This window comes from Pongo pygmaeus, chromosome 8 (genome assembly GCF_028885625.2).
Source record: "Pongo pygmaeus isolate AG05252 chromosome 8, NHGRI_mPonPyg2-v2.0_pri, whole genome shotgun sequence".
Lineage (NCBI taxonomy): Eukaryota > Metazoa > Chordata > Mammalia > Primates > Hominidae > Pongo > Pongo pygmaeus.
The window spans coordinates 85,548,091-85,571,899 of record NC_072381.2 but is presented as its reverse complement, the minus strand read 5'-3'; the positions used below and the strand labels follow the sequence as shown (position 1 = coordinate 85,571,899).

General features: G+C 35.6%; 2 long non-coding RNA genes across 4 annotated transcripts in view; one reads left to right on the top strand and one right to left on the bottom strand.

The window, feature by feature from the left end:
- Positions 1 to 23,809, top strand: part of LOC134740168 (uncharacterized) — a 239,331-nt gene that overhangs the window by 121,621 nt on the left and 93,901 nt on the right. The window lies entirely within an intron of this gene.
- Positions 16,857 to 23,809, bottom strand: part of LOC134740167 (uncharacterized) — a 120,309-nt gene continuing 113,356 nt past the window's right edge. For 2 of the 3 annotated variants that reach the window (XR_010127432.1, XR_010127433.1), the window contains 3 exons: positions 23,519 to 23,646; positions 22,246 to 22,362; positions 16,857 to 16,931 (listed from right to left, as the gene is read on the bottom strand). This is a non-coding gene — a long non-coding RNA (uncharacterized LOC134740167). Of the gene's footprint in view, positions 16,932 to 21,836; positions 22,363 to 23,518; positions 23,647 to 23,809 lie in introns of those variants that run through there. The other variant, XR_010127434.1, reaches the window with a different exon arrangement.

Here is a 23,809-nt window from a genome sequence, read left to right as displayed (position 1 = left end):
AAAAAAAAAGACTATCTGGAACTAGATAGTCTGTTGCTGCTATGCAGACTGTTTCACCGGGTTGCCAGGGGACCCTCAACTCCACTTGCACCAAACTTCAGTTAATGCCGTTATACATACTGAGAAGGAGATAATCCAACATATTCACATCCTATACAATGGTTTAACAAAATGGAGAAGGAGGGTTGCCTTTTCTTTTAAGATCACTAAAAAGTATCTGCCCCAAAATCTGCAACTGCAATTCTAAAACATTATAAATATAATCTTATTTTGGTTATCACATTACCTCTAGCAGAAACTAGGGATTGTATTCACACTTCTGGGTTATCACATTCCTACAAAAAATATTGATAAATTCAGAAGAAAGGTAGATGTATGTCAGGAATATATCTAGCAATTTTTACTACTATGGATTATAGAGCTGTAGAGATTATTAAACATTATCTATTTGTGTTTTATATTTTACTACATTTAGCATATTTTTTAAATTTAAAAGTAAAATTAAATTTAATCCAAATATTGAAAAATTATTTCTTGCGATTTTAAGTTTAAATATAGCAAATATAATTGGTTACATTTGTCATAAATGCTTTTCTGGTAAGGACAGTGATAAATAGTGTTCAAATAAACAGATATTTAGTCAAATAACCTGACTAAAATTCCAAATTTTCCAACATTTCAAATAATTTTTTTACATTTTTTCTATCTAACAAGGATTACCCAAATACCTATTTGCACAACTTATTAAGAATGTAATATTTTCTGGCCAGGTGCGGTGGTTCACACCTGTAATCCCGGCCCTTTGGGAGACTGAGGCGAGCAGATCACCTGAGGTCAGGAGTTTGAGACCATACTGGCCAACATGGTGAAACACCGTCTCTACTAATAATACAAAAATTAGCCAGGCATGGTGGTGCACGCCTGTAATCTGAACTACTCAGAGGCTGGAGCAGGAGAATCACATGAACTCAGCAGGTGGAGGTTGCAGTGAGCCGAGATCGCACCATTGCACTCTACCCTGAGCAACAAGAGCGAAACTCTGTCTCAAAATAAAAAATAAATGTAATATTTTCTTTAACATAATAGGAAACAGCAAAAATGTATCATATTTGATATGTCAATGAAGATGATAACAGCATATGATCCAGAAATCCCAGTTTGGGGCAAATATCCAAAGGAATTGAAATCAGGATCTTGAAGAGGCATTTGCCTCTTGTTCCTTGCTGCATTACTTGCAATAACAAAAATATAGAAATAACCTAAATGTCCATTAATGGATGAGTGGATAAAGAAAATGTGAGATATACACACAATGCAATGTTATTTGCAAGGAAATTCCTGTCATTTGTGGCAACATGGATGAACCTGGATGATATCATGCTAAGTGAAATAAACCAGACACAGAAAGAAAGATACTGCATGATCTTACTTATATGTGGAATATAAAACAGTTAAATTCATAAAAGTAGAGAATAGAATGGTGGTGGTCAGAGGCTAGGGTAAGAGAGAAATGAGGAGGTAACATGAGATTTGAAGAGGACAAAGCCTCAAAACCACGTTAGTGACTCTCATCTATAAGGCATTACTCTGTGTTCTGTGGTCATTAGGAAGAACTGTAAGATATTTTCTCTCTAGTGCACCCATTATTTTTGCCTTTAGATTGTCCTCTGTTTTTGTTCCACGTGCCCAACAGCAGTGGAGAATACAGCAGTGACGTTGTTCTCAAAGTAACCAGGTTTATATTTTACCCGATTTTTTCTGCTTTCTCGAATTCCTTTTTCCTGATTATGTATTTGAACATACCAGATTGTTTCATACTGAAATATAATCTGGCCTTATTAGTTTTACGTTAAATTCAAACTTATTAGTACAGTATATTTCAATATATAGTACTATATATTTATAGAAATATATAGTATTATAGTATATTTCAATTTATAGAAGACTATAACAGTGTGTTAATAAATCTTAAATTATTTTGATTTCCTATACTTAAATAGTTGAGTGTATACATTTTTGCATTCAGTTAAATTTAACATGTGCTTTCATAATATGGAAAGTGAAATATTATCATGCTGTGTGGGCCATCTGTACTGGGAAATATATTTACCTCTGAGTAAATTTTAGTAGCAAGTATTTTGACTTCTGTACTATTGAGAAATTTAGACTTCATCTTATAACTCTGAAGTTAAGAGATTTCTATTAATATATCATATTCCAACATAATTTATTATATTAATATGTTTCATAAATTGCATAAGATAGAATCAGGATAAAAGTAAATAAATACAACCTTTTTGAGTTGTGACTTTATTTCATTTTAAAAATTTATTTTCATACCAAAAAACATCATTCAAAGAAAGTATTACAAAGGATGACAAAATACATAAAATTGGCAGATGTCTTACACTAAAATAAAGTTGGTTTTCCCAGATCTGAATGGTTTTATACTACTTGATATTCCCAATTGGTCCTGAAATAAACTCCATATCCTCCCTAATACTATATGAATGGCACTAATATTTTATGATATTAATATTAGAATGGTGATTTGGAAGGGAGAGGTCTCACAGGTATCTTCTTGAAGGTATGACTATACTGTGTAATTCGACCTCATGACTGTTGACTAGACCAAAATGCATATCTGACTCAAAGGAAGCAGTAATAATCTGTATTCATAAATTTGGACTGGTACAATTATTGGTCCATTATTAGCAAAAGATGTGAATTGAAAATGAGGGGGTAAAAAAAGCAGAGATGAGAAAAAAATAATACTGCACTAATGTATGAGAAATTGATGAAATAGTTTTTATTTTCCCTGAAAGTTTCCTGGTTCTCAGATCCAGTTGCTTTTCCTGCCCCTGGTTCCTTGGCATCTCTATCAAGATAACAAACACTATCTTTATATAAATTAATTTGACAGGACATCTAAACTTGTAACTAAAGTCTTCAGTAGAGCTAGAACAAAATAAATTTGCTGTGTATTAGGACCATCAATTACATTGTCCAGGAAATTTACAAAGATAAAACAGTTAATCACCCTAAGGTCATTGGGGATTTTCCTCTCTGGATATTCTTACAAATCTACGTAAGTCATCTATAGTGAAACAGAGCTCGGATTATGGTGCTGGGATCAAGCTTCATATCAGAATCACTAATGCAAAAGATTAAATCCAATCTGAGTGTGAAATTGAGGATAAATTTTCTTTCTGAAAAATACCAAAATTGTAGACAGAGGTAAGATTCATTCAGCTCATCTGTCACAGACTCTTATTTTTTTACCCTGATTAGGGCTTGTTGAAGAACCAGACAAGTCTAAAAAGTATAAGTATTCTAACTAAATAATAAACCATAGGTACTCTGGTAAGATCTTCAATAAAAATCCAAATACTGACTAGAAAGTAAAATGAGGTAGCAGGAACTGTTTTTCCATTAGGTGAGAGCATGCCCTGTCTAATAGCATTAACAGTGATGTATGTCTCCCAGTGATAGAATCTAGTGGCTTAGGAGAACAGCTTAAGCTGTTAGAAGCAACCAGGCCACATCTTGAATGCTTTGCTGCCTAGAAATTCCTTCCACCAAATACCCTAAGTCATCACTCTCAAGTTCAAACTTCCACAGATCCCCAGGACATTGACAGATGCAGCTAAGTTATTTGCTAAGACATAGCAAAAGTGACCTTTACTCCATGTCCCAATAAGTTCCTCATTTCCATCTGAGACCTCAACAGCCTAGACTTCATTGTATTTATCACTATCAGCATTTTGGTCACAACCATTTAACCATTTAACCAGTCTGTAAGAAGTTCCAAACTTTCCCTCATCTTCCTGTCTTCTTCTGAGCTCTCGGCACTCTTACCTACTCTACCTGTTACCTAATTCCAAAGCTGCTTCCACATTTTCAGGTATCTTTATAGCAATGCATCACTCCTCGGTAGCAATTTTCTATATTAGTCGTTTCTGGCATTGCTATAAAGAAATACTGGAGACTGGGTAATTTATAAAGGAAAGAAGTTTAATTGGCTCATGGTTCTGCAGACTATATGGAAAACATGATGCTGGCATCTGCTGCATTTCTGGGGAGGCCTCAGTAAACTTACAATCACAGTGGAAGGCAAAGGGGGAGCAGGCATGTCGTATGGCTAGAGCAGGAGCAAGAGAAGAAGGGACACTTTTAAACAACAAGATCTCATGAGAATTCACTCACTATCTCGAGGACAGCACCAAAGGGATGGTGATAAATTATTCATAGGAAATCTGCCCCCATGATTCAATCACTTCCCACCAGGCCCCAACTCTGACACTAGGGATTGCATTTCAACATGAGATTTGGGTGAAGACACTCATCCAAACTATATCATTAAGGTAATGATAGTAGTCTAAATTATAGATATAAAAAATATAATGGTTGTTCCCAAGACATGGGGAGTGAGAGACATTGGGAATTATTTTTTTTAATGACTATAGAGTTTCAGCTTTACAAGATCAAAAGAGTTATGGAGATATATGGTAATTGGATATTACAAATGTATTTAATACAACTGGGCTGTACGCTTAATAATAATGAGAGTGGTAAATTTATATTACAACAACAAAATAAAAAGAAAAAACATACCTGATGATTTTTTAAAGTTTACATATATACATATTATATGTGAAATTTTTAGCCCTATACCTAGTACCTTTTCAGTAACTAGTAAAATTATATAATTATTATAGAAAAGTGCTATGAATTCTTATTTTATTTGGAGTCCACTCAGGGTCTTTAAATTCCATGAAAGATACCAGAAGCATATTTGTTGCATAGAGAATAGAACAAACTTTACCCAACTTAGATGGCTTTTATGAATACCTTGATTCTAGCTACATGGCAGACATTTAGTTTTGTTATTTAAATTCAAAATTTAGGTAAGTAACACTGGTAACCATGTAGCTGAGGGAGTGAAGGGCTGATGGGTAAAAATAAGACAGTAAAAGTATTTCAAACCATGCAGAAATCACATATTCAATTAGAATATACTGTGACTGCAAGTATGTAGCATAAAATGTTGAAATCACACATATATTCGGCTACATGTGTGATTCCACATTGGTATAATATCAAATAAGTTGACTTTGTCCCTGGTTCCCTGGAGGTAACTTCAAAATCTTTGAAGATTCTCTAATGATATGAGTGTTATTCATAGTAGGCCCCTTAAACCTTATCTGAGATTAAAGTAATGAGATGACTAAGGATGGGTCATACCAGAAATAATAATAATGAGATTAGAAGTTTCACGCTTTTGAGCCAGATGATATCAGCCCTACCTCTGAGAAAGAAAGGAGGGATATTTTGTTCAATCATGTGGCCAGTGATTTAATTAATCATGGCTAAGTACTGAAACTCTAAGTATATAAAAACTTTGAACAACAAGACTCCACTGAGCTTCCTGATACACATGAATGTTACAGGAGGATGACACATATCCTGAGGACAAGAAATTCCACATTTGGTATCTTGTAAGACTTCACCCTATGAGTCCCTTTATTTGGCTTGTTCTCACGTGGATTGTTTTTAACAAAACTGTAATCATAAGTTCAGTGATTCCCTGAGTTCTGTTAGCTGTTCTAGTAAGTTATCAAACCTGAGGTGATAGTGGGCACTGCCAAATTTCTAAAAAGTTGGTCAAAAGTGTTGCTTGCAGCTATCGTCTGAAGTAAGGATAAGCAGTCTTATGGAACTCTGCCCTTAACCTGAGAAGTCTGTGCCAACTCCAAGTAGTTACTGTACATACTGCATTGCAAACACTGAAAAAATGTTCCTAAGTGTAAGCAACTCATAGATACGTCATAAAATACAATATAATTTTTTAATTTTTAATTTTTTAATTTTTCATGAAATAAGTAACCATAATAACTTTTCAAAGGCAATATTTCACAGCCAGTAAAATTATATATTTTAAATCACAAATGTAGTATTATCAAAACTTGAGATTTGTTGAAATATGTTTTTTCTGATTCTCCTGAGAATAGTTGCAGGACCAGAAATCATCTATAGCAATATTTTGAAATAAAGTAAAAATTAATGTTTTTTCAGAACAAGTTTTTAGAAATATGTAAAATAAAGTGTACATCATTTTAGTGACAACTCTAAAGTATTGACAGCCAAGGTGGCAGGTAAATTGCTAGTGTGTCTGAGAATTCCTAACATTATAACCCGGTTAGAATTTACCATTAACAATAAATATGTTGTATGCTATCAATATGAATATTTGCTGTTTAATCAATACAAGGTTTAGAAGTTTGATTTGAAATTGTTTCATTTGGGAGGAAAGAAAGTTTTAGACAGTCCATATTTTAATATATAAAATATAAAATTTTATTCTCATTTTTAAATCTTTTTCAGCTCAATATTCTGTAACGTGTTTTTCTTCTTAAGTAAAAAAATTCCTGTCCTTAATGAAACTAAAGGTTATTTCCCAGATGTCTATATATCTATCCCAGATGTTCAACAATTGGCAGGATATTCTTGTCATGTAGAAAAGAAGGTTAAATTTTGTGACGATATTATTATTTATAAATTCAAATAAATGCTGAATGCAAGTATTATATGAATAATTGGTACTAACAATCAGTTATAATAATGTTTTATTAAAATATTAAAAAAGAGCTATTTGTTAAGTGTGAGAACATTCATAGGGTCTTACAATTTTTATGGAGATTAACATTGCTAATTTTTCTATTTTATATAAAAAGGATAAATTAATGCTTAATAGTAAATTATTTTATCAGAGCAAATATTTGTTTTTTGTAAGAATACATAAGCAAACATAAAAATGAAATAGTATGTGTAAAAAATCTAGAAAACATAAATTATGAATTAAATGAAGAAAAGGAAAGTTGATTGAAGGTCACCATTGTGGCTTGACCAAATAGAGAATCCAGCTCAAATGCTCTTATTCCACTCCCAGGTATCTTGGCAGCATTTAAGAAACATAAAATAGATAAAATGAGACTTACTGCTTGAGGAAGCTTTAGGATATTGCTGGGTTCTTGCTTACTCTACTGATGCAGGTCAATTCTAGGTTAATTATAAATTCCATGTCAGTTATAAATCTTATGATTCTGTATCCACATGGCCTTTCCCCTTCTATGTCTTATCATCACTGATTGGAAAGGACAATTTCATGAGAATTGTAGAAACTTACTTTGCTGACTCTGTGCGTGAGCTGAACTCAAAGTATTCTGTTGCTTTATTTGCTCTTCTTTGTCCTCTTTTATTGAAGAGAACAACAGTAGAGCAAATAATAGGCACCAGATGGGTTTCAAAATTCAAAAATTTGGAGAATGTAGTAAGACAATGCCATGTAAATTCTGTATTACATAAAATTTCTGGCAGGGTAAGGGGCAGCATCCTGTAATCAAATCTATTGATAGTTTTTAGTAAAATATGTGAACATTTATGCAAACTAGGATACATAAAGACAGACTATGAATAACTTTAAGTTTTTTCAAGGCCGACTTTGTCTCTAAATGAGTTTTGCCAAATTTTTATTTTTTATATATTTTGGATTTCAGAATTTTGGTGAAATTGTTATGTAATTGTACTACATTCTAAATTTATTATTATTTATTTTTTATAATTACCTCATGAGTGAAGTTTTTGTTTTTTTGTTTTGTTTTGTTTTGTTTTTGAGACAAAGTCTCGCTCTGTTGCCCAGGCTGGAGTGCAGTGGCGCCATCTCGGCTCACTGCAAGCTCCGCCTGCCAGGTTCACGCCATTCTCCCGCCTCAGCCTCCCGAGTAGCTGGGACGACAGGCGCCCGCCATCAAGCCTGGCTAACTTTGTTTTTATATTTTTAGCAGAGACGGGGTTTCACCGTGTTAGCCAGGATGGTCTCGATTTCCTGACCTCGTGATCTGCCCACCTCGGCCTCCCAAAGTGCTGGGATTACAGGAGTAAGACACCGCTCTCGGCCAAGTGAAGTTTTATTATCACTTGTTGAGAAGTTTACGGACTTACCTAGAGTCATACAGCTAGTAAATTGTCATGTAAGATTTAAAACCGTCTGACTTGAAAGCATATTGCATCAGCAACTGAACTATACTATTTTGCAATACGACTGAGACCTGAATGTATTTAAGAACATGCATGTGACAAACAGAACCAAAAAGTGAATTTAGGAAAATAGTTTGTGGCTTCAGCAGAAATATTCTTTCAGTTAACAGACAATAGGCAAAGTTGTTATTCAATGATAAATTCTACTATCTTCTGTGTCAATATGCATTACAATTACCAAAGACCACCAAAATACATGGTTTTTAGCTTGGTTCATCTTTAGGTCTCATGATTAAATATGAGAGTGTGGAACTTAGAGAAGATTCTCTACTAGTAGATAAGCGGAGTTGTAAAACAAGGTAGAAATGTGTACTAGAACTTGACTTAATTGGAAGCCATTGTCAGTGGCCCATTAATATATCGTGGAAGCCATTAGCTAAATGGGAAGGAAAGAGTTTAAATGAGGCTGAAAATTATTAAAAGGTGTGTGCATTGACCTAATATATGGGTATGTTTGAATATGTTTGGCTTATTCTGGAAGATTGTATATCCTTATGGAGAGTCTAGATATTAGGAAACATAAATATTCTACACACTGCTCTAGGTAAAATAGTATGGTTACAAGCACACACTAGAAGTTAATCAACACCCTCAAATCAAAGTTCACTAGTAACATATCTCTAATAGATTACAGTTGAGCATATTGACTCTTCACAATGAGGAAGAATGTGCAACACAGAAAGTCAGGGGAGGTGTCATTGAGAAGATACTTGAAAGTACTTATAGGATTTAAACTTATGTTAGATTATTTGAGGAAGGGTTCAAAAAAGCAGCCCTTTGATTTCGATTCGATGCTATCAGGATAAGGGAATAATTTGATTCCCCGATTACATCTTATCTAAATAGTTGGTAGAATGAAACTAAGCTAAAGCTGCAGTAGGTAACAGGGCTGCAGTCACTCATGTTAGCCAGGATAGGGAAAAGCGTTTTTTTGTTTTTGTTTTTGTTTGCTTGTTTTATGAACAATGTCCTTGCTTCTCTGAGTTCAGGCATTATTACAGAGTGCTTTTGTTTTTTTCTTAATCTGTCATGGTCGCACAGTTATTATTTTGTGAACAGTGAATTAGTGTTCAGTGAAAATGTTTATATTCAAACACCAAGACCTAGCTGTTAAGTATAGCTCTTAGCAACAAGGTTTAACTGATAGATACCAAGCCCTTCTGGCTATCAGGGACTGCTGTTCTATTCCTCAAACTAAAGAAAGATAGCTAGAGTTTAAAAGGATAACATGATTTTGAGGGAAAGCAAGTGGACTCTACTATCAGCAAAGACAAGAAATAAGTGTACCTACTTGGTGCTATTGAGAAATGAGAGCACATGCTTGGTGCTATTGAGTCTTAAGTAGACTCTCACCAAGCATGTGCTCTTGGTGCTGTTGAGAGTCTACTTAAGACTCAATAGCACCAAGCATGTGCTCTCATTTCTAGCCTTTCAGGACTCTGAAGAGTTACTTCAAAGTTAGTATAAGCTATTCTATTGATTTTGTTGTCAGGAAATATACTATGCTGTCCAAGTGCTAGGATGTCACTTTATGGATAAAGAAATGTGGGAACACATGTTAATTTTATTTTATTTTGTAAGCATTCTTACAAAAACATAAAAGATGACACTTACACTATTTTCATTAAAAAAATTTTACTGTGTATTTAAAGTAGAAAACATGATGTTATGGGATGCATATAGATAGTAAAAAGATTATTATAGTGAAGCAAATTAATATATTAATCATACCACATAGTAATTCATGTTTTTTGTGTGTGGCAAGAGCAGATTATTAAAAGTCTACTCATTTAGTATAAATACCAAATACAGTACAATTTTATTACCTACAGTCCTCATGTTGCAAAAGTCATTATAGGAAACAGTATGGAGATTTCTAAAGAAATGAGAGAAATGAGAAACAGAACTACTATATGACCTAGCAATGCCTCTGTTGGGCATGCACTGGCAGCGGCAGCCAGTCTGGAGCGGCCACTAAGTAGACACTGGCTGCAGTTGGGGAGACACAACAGGGACTGTGCACTCCATGGAGCCTGCAGGAGCCAGGAACAAGCAGTTGCCCTGCCCCCTTCCAAGTTGTGGGGGCAGGAACCCACCCTCCCAGGCACAGCTGCAGCCACCCAGTCAGACCTAGGAGGCCCCCCTGAACCTGCAGGCTCAGAAGTGCCTCCTCCTGCTGCCTGGCCTCCCCCTGCTGCAGGTGCCTGCTTGGATTTCAGAGCAAAATTGTGGAGCCTAGGCATTGTCATGACTAGGCCAGGTGTGTGTGCACTCAGTGCCATGCTGACACTCAAGCCCCCTGCTGCCTCAGCCTCCTTCGGACTTTGGGCACTGACAAGCACAGGAGGGAAACCGAGGTGGGTAGGCCGAGGTCAGCTCAGCAAGGGCCCACAGGCACTCCTCAGCATGAACATCTGGGAGTTGTGGATGACATATAGATGGCAGCAGGAGGCAGACAGTCTCTGGGGTAGAAAGGAGTGGGTCCCTGGTGAAGCCCTACCTTCAAGCCAGGGATGGCCTGAAGCCAGTGGGCCAGGCTGTCAGTTCTGGGTGGAGTTTCCTGACAGGAGTGAGAACTTACGGTGCTTTTTCTGGGACCATACATGGTCACCCATGAACCAATCAATATGCACCTCCTTCCTTCTCATCCCATGAAAACACAGGACTCAGACAGACTTGGGCAGGCATCAGGTCTAACTGCCTGTGGATAGGAGCTACAAATCTGAGTCTCCTCTCAGCTGACAGCAGCACAGACCCGGGATGACTGGCCTGCAGATAGTAGCTATCCACTCCAGGTCTCCTCTCCTCTCAGGGATGCACACTCATTGGGATGACCTGCCTGCAGATAGGAGCTACCCACTCTGGGCATCCTCACTGCTGAGAGCTGCACTTATCAGGACAACCTGCCTGCTGAAAAGAGCTACCCACTTCAGGTCTCCTGAGAGCTGTACTGTTACTCAATAAGGCACCTCTCTGGCTAGCTCACCCTCCAGTTATCCACATACCTCATTCTTCCTTGACGAGGGACAAGAACTTGGGACACACCAAATCATGAGACTGAAAGAGCTGTAACACAAACAGGGCTGAAACACATTCCCCACTAGTCACATTGTGGGTGACAAGAAGGAGAGAAGAGCTGTGGCCCTTTGGGGAGCCCAGACATAGGGACTCCCCGAGCCACATCTGTGACATCCTCTTTGATGCTCTGTGGTTTCTGGCATCTGCAAGCTTCCAGGCACCACCACATGCCTCTCATCCGGACATGGGCACCCACACTGGGAGCCGATTGTGGTGCATGAGACTCAGCAACAGGCTTGCACAGACAGCGCTTCTGTTAGAATGTAGATCTGCCCACCCTGCCAGCAGCAGAAGCAACACCCTGCACTCACTTGCTCATGCACTCCTTGCCTGTCTGCACCTGTCTTCCCCTTGGCAGGCTTGGTGTCCGGGCTGGTAGTGCTAGCTGAGCACAGCCTGCCAGGCCCAGTCAGTGGAACAAAACTTGGACAAAGGTGTCACTGGCCATAGAAGTTTACAGCTGGAAAAGCAACTCCCTAAGGATCCTATGACAATATTACCATGCCATGTGAGATATCTGTACTCCTATTTTCCTGTAGCATTATTCACAGTATCCAAGACATGGAACCAACCAAACACTGACATGTGTATCAGTTTTTTATTTCTGTCGTATGTCTCTTTGTAGTATAAAGAAGTACATGCTAGTGGGTAATAAATGAGTTTTGTCGTCAAATTTTCTGAGTTCAGATTAGGACTCCTCAATGTATTATCTTCATAATCTACTAATATAGCAAATTTAATTTTATATCATGTCATCTATAATATGGTAAAAAAAATAGTAACCACTTCATAGGGTTTATTTCAGGAATAATATAGTACTTAGAATTGATTAATTAATGTCTGTTTATATTATTATCTCTGTAATTATTTTCACATTTAAAAATTAAAAAAAAATCCAATATCCATTATCCATTTTAACTTATATTTCAAAATAAAGGATCATAGAGAAAAAAATCTTAAAATCAAATAGCAAGTATGATGGCCAAAACTAAAAAACTAACATGAGCCTCCAACAAAATCAAATGATCCTCACACTCACAAGTTTCCCCACTAGGAAAAATGACAACTAGGGCCATGGCCTCCTTACAGAGACAGCCATGTTAGATTCCTAACTCCATTTACAGAGAAGAGCGGCTGGGTTGTATCCTAGTGAAGGAGTTTTTTTTTTATCATCCTTCACCTCAAAGAGAGTTGAAACTTCGGATTTTAAAAATCATAGTAAATCATTACCTATATTTTCTTTCTAAATTGGAGAAATTGAGTGAATGTGGGACGGAACTGATATCAAGTTACTTTGGGACACAAAAGTTTGAAACTGAAAACATCACTCAAAATTATATTCAGTTAAAGTGTGTGACTATAGAACATAATATTCAAACTGACAATCATATCTAAATATCACAAATAAAAACAAATCATGGGAATATTGCCAGAAGTGTCTGGGGAAATAGCAGACAATTTATGACAATCAAGTAAGTAACTTGATTACCAAAGCATCAAAAAGCATTTAATGATTCTGGAGGAGAAGGAAAATACAAATAACGTAGTTTTGGCAAAAGGAGAAACTAAGACTTTTTTCCATTAATACGCTGAATTGATAAAATGGTTTTTAGATAAAATTTCATAAGAATTTCAGAAATAAAATTCAGATAAATGAAAACTAGAATTTTTTTTAATAAAAGGAAAAGAAGGTTCAGGAAAATCATACTAGTAAGAGCAAAAACCGTACTTCAGGCATGGATACATTCTTTAACAGAGTGACTTATTCTGCATACTTATTCAGGGACATATCTGAAATAGTCTATTTTCCTGATTGAATGGCCTCAGAGTCACTGAGTTTCCAAGCTTATTGGTTGCAATCTTTTTCTTTTTCCATGAAGGTCATTGTCTTAAATATACTGCATACAAATCTTACCCCTTGTACAAATGCCCAGTTTTTGTTCTCATCACAGCACATTCCTCAATTTAAAGTAGGCCAAAATATATGAGTATAATACATAAATATATCTGGCTTTTATTTCTGTACAATACTCAAATCCTAGTCAGTTACAAAGTCCTGAGCTTGTGAATTCCCTGCAATTCTTTCCTCCTAACCTTGCTCTTACTCTTGTGCTTTTTGATCAGTAAATTACACTTACTGTCCTCGCATTGCTCCATTCAGAAATAAAGATGCCATTCTTTAAAAGGACAGTTATAAGTGACTCTGTTAAAATTTTAACTTATGTAATGTCATTCCCCTTCTCAATACTGTCAAATAAATTATTATCTCACTTAAATTCCAAATTTCTTATTTTGGCTAACAGGGCCCTACATGCCCTGGCTCTTGGCTGCTCTCTGTGTTCACTTCTTACCACCCTCCAAGTCGTTCTTTCCACTGTAACCACACTGGCCTCCTTTCATTTCTCAAACATACCCCGAGCCTTTGCATTTTCTCTTTCCTTGTCAGCCACATGGCTTGCTTCCTCACTTACAAACAGTACACAGTTTACAAAAAGGCCTTTATTCACCTTATTTCAAACAGTACCTCCATAATGCTATCTACTTACTTTGTATCATTTCTATTCGACTTGGAAGGATTTAAAAGCAGATGTATAAATCTCCATCATCTTTCTTTGCATGGGAGCTCATGAAAAGGTTTATTGATGAAGTTTCCTGATAAATATTTAACAACTATTTCTGAAACAAGGCAAAAAGAAAGTCTTAATAGCATTTGCTGATTTCATGACTTCTAGTGGTATACCAAATTATGTCACTAAGCGTGAAGTTGGGAAGAGATGCCAACAATAGATCTGCCAGTTAGCACAGGTCAGCTCCAGTCCAAAATGAAACCATAACATCAAAGTAGCTTGAAATGTTGGAACAACTAACTCATGACTTAGAGCTTCTGTAGAGGGTCTGTAGTGGTGTTTGTAGGAGCAAGAAATAAACTACTCTCTCTAAGCCACTGCAATATAGATGTTCTTGCTATTGTAAAATAAACTAGCCTATCTCAATGTATACAAATATGTTTCAGGGCTGGGGGCATCAACCTGGCTCCAAGATTTCTAATAGTGATGCAAATGGAAGTTTTACATAATTCACAGGAATTATGATAAAAATACACAGATAGCTTAGGAGAACAATTTCTATATATGGTAAGAAAATTGGTAGAAATTCTCCTGAAAATCTTCAATTAAATGGACAATATATAATATAATAAAAATAATAATAACCATTATTTGTTGCTAACTGTTTTCTGTAGGTGTTCTAAGTACTTTATGGGCTTATTTCAACTTTTTCATTCAACAAACCTTAGAGGAATATGCTTTATTACCTATAATTACTGCTATTAAAAATGAGTTTTAGTGTTAAGAATTTTACTCGTGCTCAGGCAGCTAGTAAGGGGTTGTCAACTTTTAAAATTTGTTTTCTTTTTTAAATGTCTTCGTTTTGCTATGGAAAATGGAAAACAAAATGTATATGACTTCTCTCTTTCATCAAAGAAGTTATAAAATGAGAATTGTTCATTCTCTAAAAGCAGGGATTCAGAATTAATTAAAATATAAATCAAGGCACTTGGAATTAAAATATGTTGTTATTCAGATTCTTTATTATAAATCATTTTTTCCTGATAAGAGAAGCTAAGAATACCAAATATTTACCACCTAGATTGTTAAATAATGAACCTACCTGCTAACTGATCAGAATAGACCAAAAATTAAAATCATTTCATTATTATATATGTAGCCATTTTTCTTCAGTTACTTTTCTGCAACTGCTCAAAAACATATTTGTACATCATTAAACATCTGCAGAAACATCAGAAATCTATTCCTTAAAGTTAAACATAAGAGAATTACTTCAATAAAAATGTTTTTAGAGGAAATAGTATTATTTCATATATGTTACACTTACGTTGTATATTACCATAAAATTTTTGTCTTCCTTTTTTTCTCCAAAATGCTGCTAAGGAAGAAAAGAAAAAAAAAAACAGTTTTTCTTCATTGTCTGCTCTGATTTATTATCTCTTTGGGTAAAAATTGAATGGCATAAATTATTTAAAGAAATAAAATACATGAAAGTGCTTTTGATCTTTTTACACATAAACATTTAAACAAAGCCTTAAATGTAACAGTAAATAGAAAGAATTTAAATACCAATTTCTTATTCCAGAGCACATGGTCTTAACCACCAAAAATTGTTTGTATGTTTTTGTGTCTCTAAATGTTTTAATAAATGTCAAAGTTTGACCATTCTGTACTGTTTCTGTTATCTTCAGTTAAACTATAAACTGAAAATGATCATCACAACTCTTTTTCTTTATTATTTTATTTTATTATTATTTTTTAATTTTTTGAGACACAGTCACTCTGTCGCCCAGGCTGGAGTGCAGTGGTGCGATCTTGGCTCACTGCAAGCTCTGCCCCCCCGGGTTCACGCCATTCTCCTGCCTCAGCCTCCCAATCATCACAACTCTTGATCTTCCATTCAACTGGCATAGGAGTAAAACTTACAGTACCTACTTTTAATAATAAGGCATATGGGTTTATTGCACATTTCCTCTTTAAATTATACTACTATATAATAATAATCATACAAAACACAAGAGAGAAAGTTATATACAGCAAAAGTCTTTAGAGGACTAATTTTCAAAGTGCTTAGGAAAGAGCCCATGTTAAAATAATTACTTCAAATGCAAATAACAAATGATTAGATTTAATGTTCACTAGGGAAAGATTGCACACAAAAATGATACAGGTTGATTAAATTTTATCCACAAAAAAACACCTGTAAAGAAAATGTGATGATTAATTTATTGGGATAAAACACTAAGTTTATATAATATAGGAAAATTAATATGTTAATTTTTAAAGCATTAGCTCACATGAATAGACAGTGTACAAACTGTACTGGAGAAACTTTCTGTAAATAGGGGAGCAAGGTTTTATATGTGGTTATTCTTTAGTAAAACTGATTAACTACAATGGTTAGAGAACAACTCTTACTATAATTTTTTAAAAAATGTTTTATTTCTCTAGATTATTCTTATTATATAATCTTAATATTTATTGAGATATAACTGACATTTCATAAACTATACATATTAAAAATGTACAATCTGCCAATTTTCACTATTAAGTATATATCTGTAAAACCATAACTAGTCAAGATAATAAATATACTTATCACTTCCAAAATTTTACTCATGCCCCATTTTAATCCCTTCCTCTTACCCCTTACCCTCATTCCCAGATTGCCACTGATTTGTTTTCTGTCACTATAGATTAGTTTGCATTCTCTATTCTTTAATATATATGAGATAATATAATATATATTATATTTTTCTGGCTTCTCTTCCTCAGCATAATTATTTCTAGATTTGTGTACTTTGTTGCTGCTATCAGTAGCTCATTCCTTTTAACTGATAATATTTTTGCAATTTCTCACTATAAACAATTTGTTTAATTAGTCACTGTTGATGAGTGTTTGAGTTTTTTATAGTTTTGAGTTATTACACATACAGCTGCTATGGGCATTCACATCTTTGTGCTTTTATTTGGGGATGAAGGTAAATTCTGATGAGTGGAATGGCTAGATTATATGATTATATATATATATATATGCTTAACTTTTAAAGAAATTGCCAAACTGTTATCCAAAGCAGTTGTAACAGTTTACATTCTCTGAAAAGTAAATGAGAGCTACAACTTGTTCAGCATGTGGTCTAGTCACTTGTTTTGCCTCTTTCTTCTTCACTTTTACTCTCCTCTTCTCCCCTGGAATGGTATAAAGAAATAAATGTTAAACAGGTCTGACAACATCACTTACGAACTATGATAATATGGACAAATCTCAGTTTCTTCATCCATTCAATGGAATTTATAATGACTACATAGAAAGGTTTTCTTTTCTCCACTAAATTGCCTTTTCACTTTGTTGAAATTGAATTGTCCATACATGTGTTGGTTTGTCTCTGTTCAATTAATTTCTTTGCCTACAGTTATTCAGTACCACACATCTTGATTACTGTATCTTTAGAAGTCTTGAAATCAGGTATTAATTGTCACACCTTAAGAAAGGGATTTTCTGACAATTAGCCTGTGTGAAGTTGAATTTCTGTGACTCTATCTTCATTTATTTTCTTATATAGAACTTTCCTCTGTCTTTGTTGCTGCCTTTGTCTTCCTCTATCAAATACAAATTCTTATAACATATTATATAACATATGTATTTGTATAATATGTACTATACAGCAAATTTATAAGCAAATGAACATAAAATAATTTTGTTTATTCATTTATTTGCATTCAATCTGCTTTCCTTCCTAGAATGTAATATCCTGAAATAGGGATATTTCAAAATCATAAATCTATGCATGCAAAGTGTTCATTGGTTCAGCCTAAAGAGGCAGGATACCTTGAAGCAGTGGTGAAGGGGGTGGTGGGGGCAGAGAGGTTAGTGCTTACAGGTCATAGGTGGATTCAAAGATTTTCTGAGTGGCAATAGGTTGAAAGAGATAAGCTTTGTCTAAAGACTTGAAGTCAGTAGAAAGAAATGCCTGAGCTAAGATAAGGGAGATTGTGGAGGCCAAGGTTTTTGTTATGTAAATGAAGTTTCCAGGAAGTAGCCTTCATAGAGAATAGACAGTAAATGTCTCTTTTTAGATCTTAAAAGTGTCAGACTCTCATTTAGTCTCTCCTAGATCTGGGAAAGACCTAGAAATGTAAGGTCTCGCTGAATTAATGGAAATTCTCTACAGATGCAAATTTCTCCCACAAGAGAAAACTTTGCAGAGTCATTTCAGAATATGTTAAAGTATATATTTTGGGGTAAAATATTTGTATTTCCCTCAGGGTGTGCTATCTGTCATGCAATGCTATAACAGAGTGAGGTTAAAATCTGGTATCTTATTTCCACAAAGACTCAATTTTGTCAGTCTTATAATCTCTATTTCAATGTTAATGCCTGTCAGTTGTGTCTGAACTTAAAAAAGGAGAGTGTATAACAAGCTGGAATTAGACTTTTTTCAGCTGCGGGGGTTTCAGTCAAATCTAATGGAAGATGAACCAAAATTGGTCAAATATAATGGAAGATGAACTGGAACAAACAAACAAAAAAACAGAAAAGAAAAAAAAGTGATAGCACAATTTACATATAGTTGAGATCTTGGAGTGTGAGGAAAAGTTGTAGAAAACTAACAATAATCCTTTATCTTAAGCTACCAAATCCCAAAACAAAACCCCAAACAAGCTCCTTACCTGGAGAATAGAGACTATGTTGACAACTTGCTCTCCACCTTCGCAGAAGTAGGAAACTCCCTGAAAATGAGTTCTGTGGCAGAATAAACCTCAGATCTCAGCCAAAATACTTGGGAGATTAAGGATCTCTGGAAGGGGATGCTACTAGTCCTCAGCAAGTCATCCCCTCAGTTAGAGTAATTAAGAGCTTCTGCTGGTACCAGCCCCAGTAGGAGGGTTGCTGCAGGCCAAGAGCCAAACTCCATTTAAAGAATCCCTCTGTGATTACAAAAATGTAAACCAAAAGTTGACTAAGGTATATCTGAATTTAAAGGTTTAATTTGACAAAGTTGAGGAGACATCTGGGAAAAAGAAGCACAAGTCCCAGTGGGATCTGCACCCTGTGTTTTTTTCAGACAGGATGTTGAGAACTTTAATATTTAAAGGGGAAAGAGTGAGCAGGATGGGAAGGAGAAAAGAAAAAGTAAAGGGAGACTGGGTAGGCAATGAGGTAAGTGGTTACATTCTTGTGAGACTCTGATTAGCACTCAGTGAATCTACATTTTACATATAGCAAGAAAGGAGTGAGAAGAAAGGTCAATTTGCATTCATCTTATGCCCATTAAATCTACATGTTACATAAGATGAAGTAAGCATGTGAAATTACAGTTATCTGTTTGAAAACAAAAGGAAGGTAATTTTTTTGTGTGTGACTCAGTTCCAAAACCTAACTTTCCCTTTGGCTTAGCGAATTTGGGGTCCTGGAGTTTTATTTTTCTTTCATACACTAAATAAGCATTTTTTGTTGTCCATTATAAAGATTTTATGAATGATGAAATCCAATGACACAACATCATAAAGGAAAGTAAATTTAGAGCATTTTCTTAATGACAAACTGTCTGAAGCATATTTATGACTCTATTGGGAAAACATATTTTCTTCATCAGGTAATGTATTCTAAATGCAAGGTTTTTCACAAGGTTAGTGTGCAGTTTAAATGAGATAATACAGGCATAAAGAAGTGCTCTCAGAATTATATGCACTTACCAGGAACTGTACTAGGCCTTATAGCTTAATCATTGTAATGACATTATCAAAGAAACACTATTATCATTTCTATGTATCTCAGATAAGGCAACTGAAATTTATAGAAGTTGAGAAATTTGCCCAGGGCTCTACAGCTAATCATAGGATTCAAAAAAAAAATCCACAGGTTTAACTACAGCTCTAGGTTACTGCCCAAATGTGTTGGTTTCCTTTCTACCTTGTCTGCTTTAAACAAAACTGCCTACATATTTAGCATTCAGTAAACTTCTCTTATAAGTTTTGCTTAAAAATAAGCAAATATAAGCCATATCTATGCTCTTCTGGTTATTTTTTGTAATTAATTTCTAAAGAATGTTTTTGTTATTTTTATATGTTTTTATGTCTTACTGCCTATACAGGAAGCAGGGATTTCCTCATGTATTTAAAAAAAAATACTGATAACTTTAGGTTCATTGTTGAAATATGTAAATTAAGTTTTCTAGAATTATTACATTTTATAATGCCTAAGTGTTATATGCAATCTTCCTTAGTTGCTTTTCATAATGGTCTATGAAAAGTGTTGACATGTAACTTTCTTCAGTACCGAAGACTGCTCTACGCATTCTTACGATAGTCTGAAATACTTCAAAGAATTCTCTCCTCAAAAAGGTGATAGTTCAAGACCAATCTTTCTACATAGACCAAAAAAGAATGCCAAAAATTATTTGGGAAGAAAACCGGAGGAATGTAATTTGTAAATGCAGCTTTCAAAGAAATATATGGCAATTACATATCCTAAATTCCACAAAATTGAAAAATATAATGCCCTCTCCTGATGCTACTTTTCTATTATTGGGATTGCTAGGTTTCTGATAACTTAATCGATTTTTTCATATAATAAAATTATAAGACAATTCTCTCATTTTTTCTTAGTAATTTGGACTACTTATTTCTGTTTTGATCAGACAATGTTAAAAAGATTGTGTTGACCACTAACTACATGTTTGGTGGGTATCTTTTAAATATTTGGACTATATTACCCTATTTAATTTAAGGCTCTGGCAATGCAACTACTCATTTTAGAAAACAATCTGCTTGTAAATGCAGGCAAAAATTGTTTTTTTCCTAGTCAGTTAGATGTCAGCCAAGGAAAATACAGAGTAAAATATTATAAATGCTTATCTTTGTGGGGCAATTACTTTGAAAATATGACGTTTGCCATTTGTTGATATTGCCAAAAAATTATATTCTAAACAGAAAATAGCCTCATTCATTATCAAACATCATCAGGAAAATCAATAGACATATAATCACATGGCACCATTCACTTGGGACATATGGTTTCAAGAGAAAGAACTTAAAACTCTATGCTAAACACTTAGACACATACTGACAAGTCTGGTGAGACAGTTAAGATTGAAAAATAACATGTCCCAGAGAGAAAACTTCTATAATATGAAACTGTTATGTGGCCCAGACTAGGGGGCCTGAGCTTGCAGGATGGAAGCATAGAGTAGTTCCTGGTAAAATGTGAAACTGCATTGGCGTCTCACACCAACAAACTCAGGTGTCTTGGATAATTTTCTGTGCAAAGAATGAGGAATGTACTAAAATTGAAAGATTAAAAGCTCCATGTTAGGTGCTCATTTCTCTGTTGGATGAAACTAAACCCATTCCCCATAAAGGCTAGATGTTACCAGTAAAAGAACTGTGTAAGCATTTGGCTTGAGTCTGGCTGTCTACCAGTATCATGAAGGACCTGGTCCCTTTCCATCCTTGTGCTCTGTTATGCTTGTTCCCTAAGTGTCTTCATACTTTTCTCCCCCGGGTCTCAAATTGTTTACAGAGATTTACAGTATCAGAACTGCAATCAGAGGCAGAAAACCAGAAGCCTGGCTGTAGAAGTAGAATTTAAAGGGTAGGAAAACTTTTCTGCTTATCAGAGAGAGAGGGTATTCTTTTCCAAAAGCCTTTCAGCCAACTTCCTTTCAAGTGTCCTTAAACAGAATTGTATCACATGGCTAGTCCTACCTGCCTAAGCAACTGGGAAGATAAATACGTGTTTTCCCACCCCTTACCCTGGAAGCAAGTAAAGAAATCACAGGTTTGGGAATTGTTTTGTCTAATTGGCCAGAATCACTGTCTACCACAGTTCTGTCACATGATGTCTCCTTAGCGCTGTAAGAGAAGAGTAAATGATTTGGCTGAGAAAGGTTGCTAGAGGCAAGAGGCAGACATAAAAGAGGAAAATCAAGAGAGGTTAAGGCTGGGGATGCCTATAATTCCAGCACTTTGGGAAGCTGAGGAGGGAAAATTTATTGAGCTCAGGAGTTCAAGACCAACCTGGGCAAAATGCTGACACGCCAATTTATTAGTCCGTTCTCACACTGCTATAAAGAAATACCTGAGACTGGGTAATTTATAAAGAAAAGATGTTTAATTGGCTCATGATTCCACAGGCTGTACAGGAAGCCATAGCAGCTTCTGCTTCTGGGGAGACCTCAGGGAGCTTTTACTCATAGCAGAAGGCAAAGTGGGAGCAGGTGCATCTCACTGTTAGAAGCAGGAAGAAGTGGGGGGAGGTGCTACACAGTTTTAAACAACCGGATCTCATGAGAACACTATCACTAGAATAGTACCAAGGGCATGGTGCTGACCCATTCATGAAGTATCCACTCCCATAATCCAATTACCTCCCACCAGGTTCTACCTACAACACTGGGGATTATAATTCAACATGAGATTTTCATGGGGATACAAATCCAAACCATGTCATCTGTCTCTAAAAAAAAAAATGTGAATATTATCCAGGCCTGGTGGTGCACACCTGTAGTCCCAGCTATTCAGGAAGCTGAGGTGGAAGAATTGATTGAGCCTTGAAGGTCGAGGCTGCAGTGAGCTGAGATTGTGCTACTGCACTCCAGCCTCAGTGACAGAATGAGACCTGTTTAAAAAAAAAAAAAAAGGAAGAGAGAGAGGTTATAATGAAACTTTATTGTGTATATATGTCACAGTTTCTTTATCCATTTGTCCTTTGGTAGACTCTTAGGTTGATTCCATATCTTGACTATTGTGAATAGTGCTGCAATAAACATGGAGTTAGATTTCTCTTAGACATACTTTTAAAAATTGACATAAAATTGTATGCCTTTGTCACATACAATTTTATGTCAATTTTTAAAGGTAAAAATGAAAAGCAAATCCATTTTTAAAAAGAGAAACTAAAGGCAGTGATAAAAGGAAATTAGAACAGGTCAAAGCCAGATCAATGCTGTCATAACATCTGAACAGAGAATCTGCCCTGAAGATCAGAATATCAGATAAAAGCAATTTGTTTTATTACATGTGAGTTCTTTCCATCACCGATATTCCCCCTACCCACCCCCCAAAAATTTAAATGACTCTGGGCTAATCTTTTGGTATATGGCAAAACAGTCTGTGCACAGAATTCTAAGCTGGTCCCAAAATAACCCATGGCATACCCTTATATATAATCCCCTCCCATAATTAAGTGCGGGTGAGACCTGTGAAAATGATGTGTTTCTCTCTTGTGATTAAGTTACATCGCAAAGGTGAAGAAATTTTGCAGATTCAATGAAGGTCTATATTAGTTAGCTTTTAGTTATTCAACCAGAGATTATTTTGCATTGGCTTGACCTAATCTGGGGAGTCCCTTAAAAGAGGCTGAAAGATTACTTTCCTGCAGGGTTCAAGGATGAAAGCAAACAGCCATGTTGTGAATTGCCTGTACAGAGGGGCAGCCTCTAGAGGCTGAGGGTCTCAGTCCTACGGCTGCAAGAAGCTGAATTCTACTAATAGGTCCCCCTGTGAGTGTGGGAGAGGATGCTGAGCCTTACATGACCCTACAATTCTGACCAACAGCTTAATTATAACTGTTCAAGATTTTGAGGAAATGATCCACCAAAGGTGTGCCTCAGCTCCTAATCCATAAGCAATTATTGAGAGACAGGAGTAGAGCCAGATGGCAGAATAGAAGGCTTTACTGCTTGTCACCCCCCAAGGATATCAATTTAACAACTATCTACACATAGAAAAAGCACTTTCAAATGAATCAGAAATCAGATCAGCACTCACATTACCTGGTTTTAACTTCATATGGCTGAAAGAGGCACTGAAGAGGTAGGAAAAATAGTCTTGAATCTCAATGTCACTCCTCCCCTGTTCCTTCCCAGCAGCAGTGGCAAGGTGTGGAGAGCATTTCTGTGTACTAGAGGAGAGAGAGCACAATTGTGAGGCACTAAACTCAGTGTTGTCCTGTTATCACAGAAAAGAAAACTGAACCAAACTCAACTGATGCCCACCCATGGAGAGAGGATTTAAACCAGCACTGACCAGAGGAAGACCACTGATCCCAGTGGTCTGAACTTGAA